We start from the raw sequence: 5565 nt of genomic DNA on the forward strand, positions 1-5565 counted from the left end.
GGCGGAGCGCGACGAAATTTACGCCACGGTTCGGCCGCGCCGGCGCGCATCTTGTGCAGTTATCGCGGACTCGCTGCTTGCACTGTAGCCGGAGCAGCAGGTGATTGACCAGGCTCGCAAGGGGCCGCCTTTTCTAATCTTCGCGGCCGTTCCCGTGGACGAATCCGCTCCATTTTTAGATCCGCGTGTGGGGCTGAGAAAGGCGAGCATTTTGAGACCTTTCTCGTCCCTTTCGCGCAACGCAAGTGAGAGTTACGCTCGTTTGAAGCTCGCCTAGGCAGACGCGGTCCCGCCTAGGCAGACGCGGTTGCCTCCCCGGCGGACGCGGTAAACGGTTTTCGAATATTTAAAGGCACTTTCACCTGGCGGAACGAGACGAAATTTACGCCACGTGTCGGCCGCGCTGCCGCCCATCTTGTGCAGTCGTCCTCGACCCGCTGCTTCCACTGTAGCCGGAGCAGCGGGTGATTGACCAGGTTCGCAAGGGGCCGCCTTTTCGAATGTTCACGGCCGTTCCCGTGGGCGCAGCCGCTCAATTTTTAGTTCCGCGTGTGGGGCTGAGAAAGGCGAATATTTTGAGACCTTTCCCGTCCCTTTCGCGCAACGGAAGGCAGAGTTACGTTCGTTTGAAGCCCGCTCCGGTAGACGCGCTTATGACCCGCGGGGGTCTGGGTACTTATCGCTGCATATATAAGGGGGCATACCGCCTAGGCAGACGCGAAACAGTAAAGCGTCCGCTTTGTCAGCAAAGTCCGAAACGGACCTCTCGACGCCCGGGAGGTGAATTCGGGCTTTAGGCGGCCTCGGCAGATGTGATTTTCATGAGTTTGTGCATTATTTATGCGAGTTTTGCGGCGAACGCGCCTCGAGTACGGCGGCTCGCCCGACGGCTATGTCCACGAGTACGGCTCGTGCGGGGCGCCGCGGAAGCGCGGTTGTGCGATGCCGCAGCAAAGCGCGCACGATTTGAGTGGCTTTTGCGGCGAACGCTCCTCGAGTACGGCGGTTCGCCCGATGACAATGTCCACGAGTACGGCTCGTGCGGGGCGCCGCGGAAGTGCTTTTTTGCGATGCCGCAGCAAAGCGCGCTCGATTTGAGGGGCTCTTGCCGCCAACGCGCCTCGAGTACGGCGGTTGGCCCGATGACAATGTCCACGAGTACGGCTCGTGCGGGGCGCCGGGGAAGCGCTTTTGTGCGATGCCGCAGGAAAGCGCGCACGTTTTGAGCGGCTCTTGCGGCGAACGCGCCTCGAGTACGGCGGTTCGCCCGACGGCTATGTCCACGAGTACGGCTCGTGCGGGGCGCCGGGGCAGCGCTTTCGTGCGATGCCGCAGGAAAGCGTGCACGATTTGAGCGGCTCTTGCGGCGAACGCGCCTCGAGTACGGCGGTTCGCCCGATGACCATGTCCACGAGTACGGCTCGTGCGGGGCGCCGGGGCAGCGCTTTCGTGCGATGCCGCAGGAAAGCGCGCACGATTTGAGCGGCTCTTGCGGCGAACGCGCCTCGAGTACGGCGGTTCGCCCGATGACCATGTCCACGAGTACGGCTCGTGCGGGGCGCCGGGGCAGCGCTTTCGTGCGATGCCGCAGGAAAGCGCGCACGATTTGAGCGGCTCTTGCGGCGAACGCGCCTCGAGTACGGCGCTTCGCCCGACGGCTATGTCCACGAGTACGGCTCGTGCGGGGCGCCGGGGATGCGCTTTTGTGCGATGCCGCAGCAAAGCGCGCACGATTTGTGGGGGTCTTGCCGCCAACGCGCCTCGAGTACGGCGGTTCGCCCGATGACAATGTCCACGAGTACGGCTCGTGCGGGGCGCCGGGGCAGCGCTTTCGTGCGATGCCGCAGGAAAGCGCGCACGATTTGAGCGGCTCTTGCGGCGAACGCGCCTCGAGTACGGCGGTTCGCCCGACGGCTATGTCCACGAGTACGGCTCGTGCGGGGCGCCGCGGAAGCGCGGCGTTGTGATGCCGCGGCAAAGCGCGCACGATTTGTGCGGCCCTTGCGGCGAAAGTGGCACGAGTACGGCGATTTACTCACCCACGGAGGTCTGGGTACTTATCGCTGCTATTATATGGGGGTCCCAGTGGAGCAGTCGGCGGCGCGCGCCCGCGTGTGCGCGCCGTGACCGGGTCTGATATGCGGCCTCGTGCCCAGCGTGTCCCCGTCCCTCGGACCCCACGGCATTCGTCTGCAGCCTCATCCGCGTCTGCGATAGGGGCTGGTTGTCGGACGACGCTGTTTCCACGTTTTACGAGGTGTGTTCCGTGCTACCCGGACTCGATTCCGTGCGAGCGCGCCGAAGACGCGGGCGTGTCCCGTCGTCTGGCGGCTTGGCCGTCTCGGCTACGCAGCAAGCGCCGTCCAGTTGCCTAATGCTGCGGCCCTAGAGGCCGATGTGCGCACTGGTGGGCGCGTTACAAATGCTTTGCCTAAAGGCACACGTGCTCTCTTGCCGCGTGGCGATTGCCGTACCTACGGGTCGGATGCCGCAGCGAGCTCGAACGATGCACGGGCAGCGCAAGCTGCCGCGAAAAAGATGCGTCGCGCGCTGGGGGTTTATGGCGGCCCTATCGGCGGCGACGAGGCACCCTTCTGGGGCGAAAAGGGAATGCCTATGCATCATACCTGGTTGATCCTGCCAGTAATCATATGCTTGTCTCAAAGATTAAGCCATGCATGTCTAAGTACATGCCGAAATAAGGCGAAACCGCGAATGGCTCATTAAATCAGTTATGGTTCCTTAGATCGTTTCTTTCTACTTGGACAACTGTGGCAATTCTAGAGCTAATACATGCATTGAGCCTGAAGGCCTTTGGCTGACGGGCGCTTTTATTAGACCAAGACCCATCGGGCTCTGCCCGTACTCTGTGGTGACTCTGGATAACTTTGTGCTGATCGCATGGCCATGAGCCGGCGACGTTTCTTTCAAGTGTCTGCCTTATCAACTTTCGATGGTAGGTTACTTGCCTACCATGGTTGTTACGGGTAACGGAGAATCAGGGTTCGATTCCGGAGAGGGAGCCTGAGAAACGGCTACCACATCCAAGGAAGGCAGCAGGCGCGCAAATTACCCACTCCCGGCACGGGGAGGTAGTGACGAAAAATAACAATACGGGACTCTTTTGAGGCCCCGTAATTGAAATGAGTACACTCTAAATCCTTTAACGAGGATCAATTGGAGGGCAAGTCTGGTGCCAGCAGCCGCGGTAATTCCAGCTCCAATAGCGTATACTAAAGCTGCTGCGGTTAAAAAGCTCGTAGTTGGATCTCAGTTCCAGACGAGTAGTGCATCTACCCGATGCGACGGCTCGGACTGAACATCATGCCGGTCCTCTCTTGGTGCCCTTCATTGGTGCGTCTCGAGGTGGCCTGCGCTTTTACTTTGAAAAAATTAGAGTGCTCAACGCAGGCGAGTCGCCTGAATAAACTTGCATGGAATAATAGAACAAGACCCCGTTTCTGTTCTGTTGGTTTTTGGAATACGGGGTAATGATTAAGAGGGACAGACGGGGGCATTCGTATTGCGGCGCTAGAGGTGAAATTCTTGGACCGTCGCAAGACGAACTACTGCGAAAGCATTTGCCAAGAATGTTTTCTTTGATCAAGAACGAAAGTCAGAGGTTCGAAGGCGATCAGATACCGCCCTAGTTCTGACCATAAACGATGCCAACCAGCGATCCGCCTGAGTTACTCAAATGACTCGGCGGGCAGCTTCCGGGAAACCAAAGTATTTGGGTTCCGGGGGAAGTATGGTTGCAAAGCTGAAACTTAAAGGAATTGACGGAAGGGCACCACCAGGAGTGGAGCCTGCGGCTTAATTTGACTCAACACGGGAAAACTTACCCGGCCCGGACACTGGGAGGATTGACAGATTGAGAGCTCTTTCTTGATTCGGTGGATGGTGGTGCATGGCCGTTCTTAGTTGGTGGAGCGATTTGTCTGGTTAATTCCGATAACGAACGAGACTCTAGCCTATTAAATAGGTGCGGGGTTCCCAGCACCTTACAACCTTCTTAGAGGGACAAGCGGCTCCTAGCCGCACGAAACAGAGCAATAACAGGTCTGTGATGCCCTTAGATGTCCGGGGCCGCACGCGCGCTACACTGAAGGAAGCAGCGTGTCTTTATCCCTGTCTGAAAAGACTGGGTAACCCGTGGAACTTCTTTCGTGATTGGGATAGGGGCTTGCAATTGTTCCCCTTGAACGAGGAATTCCCAGTAAGCGCGAGTCATAAGCTCGCGTTGATTACGTCCCTGCCCTTTGTACACACCGCCCGTCGCTACTACCGATTGAATGATTTAGTGAGGTCTTCGGACCGATGTCCGGCGCGGCCTTTCGGTTGCGCCGGTCTGTTGGAAAGATGACCAAACTTGATCATTTAGAGGAAGTAAAAGTCGTAACAAGGTTTCCGTAGGTGAACCTGCGGAAGGATCATTACCGGATTGTGCTTGTCACACCCGGCGCCGCCCCCACTTATAAGCGGGGGAAGGCCTCAACCGCGGAGTTGCGAGATTCTGAAGCCGCTTCTCTGCACAAACTGTTGCGCCCAGCGGAGCTCCGTCACCAAGGGAAAGTCGGACGGGCTGTATCCGCAGGTTTGAACGGCGTAACGCACCACTCATGGTGGGCTTTCGGTTGTCGACAACCGTCGAAGAGGCGCAAACAGAGCCGGTAGGCAGGCCGAGGGAAAGGCCTGCCCGCTGCCAAGGGAACGGCGGCGGCTGCTGCGAAGTACGAAAGGAAACGCTGCTCGCTGGCTTTGTCGTGTTGCGACCACGAGTCGGTAGGCGGGCCGAGGGAAAGGCCTGCCCGCTGCCAAGGGAACGGCGGCGGCTGCTGCGAAGTACGAAAGGAAACGCTGCTCGCTGGCTTTGTCGTGTTGCGACCACGAGTCGGTAGGCGGGCCGAGGGAAAGGCCTGCCCGCTGCCAAGGGAACGGCGGCGGCTGCTGCGAAGTACGAAAGGAAACGCTGCTCGCTGGCTTTGTCGTGTTGCGACCACGAGTCGGTAGGCGGGCCGAGGGAAAGGCCTGCCCGCTGCCAAGGGAACGGCGGCGGCTGCTGCGAAGTACGAGAGGAACCGCGGCTCGCTGGCTTTGTCGTGTTGCGACCACCAGTCGGTAGGCGGGCCGAGGGAAAGGCCTGCCCGCTGCCAAGGGAACGGCGGCGGCTGCTGCGAAGTACGAGAGGAACCGCGGCTCGCTGGCTGGGAAACTGCGCTTCTGCGCGACGCGCACGCGGCGGGACGCGCGCGGCCCAGGGAACGGCCGCGCGCGAAAGGTCTCGCACTGCGGGCGCGGAGTCTGACGCCGCGCCGACGGCGCGAAAGGAGGCACCGGGACCGAAAAGGACGAGGGATTATAATCCCGCACTTTGAACGCATTCGCGGCAGCCGGGTTCTCTTGCTGCTTCGTCCTTCCCAGCCTTCGAGTAGTCTGTCGGTGCGCTACCGAAACGCCGTCCATGGCACTGTGGCCGGTGGGCTCCTATTGCGGGAGTAGACTGATGAACGTCCGCTTTGCGGCTTGTTCCAAGTACGCGCTGCGTAGCCACGGCTAGGCGGT

The 5565-nt window shown here is 59.8% G+C and overlaps 1 non-coding gene across 1 annotated transcript; it reads left to right on the top strand.

The window, feature by feature from the left end:
* Positions 1 to 2624: 2624 nt before the first annotated feature.
* Positions 2625 to 4439, top strand: LOC149324675 (small subunit ribosomal RNA). The gene has a single exon (XR_016286736.1). It is a non-coding gene; the product is annotated as a small subunit ribosomal RNA (ribosomal RNA).
* The last annotated feature ends 1126 nt before the right edge of the window (positions 4440 to 5565 follow it).

Source organism: Amblyomma mixtum, unplaced genomic scaffold, assembly GCF_055824585.1.
Source record: "Amblyomma mixtum isolate Tamu unplaced genomic scaffold, ASM5582458v1 scaffold_21, whole genome shotgun sequence".
NCBI lineage: Eukaryota > Metazoa > Arthropoda > Arachnida > Ixodida > Ixodidae > Amblyomma > Amblyomma mixtum.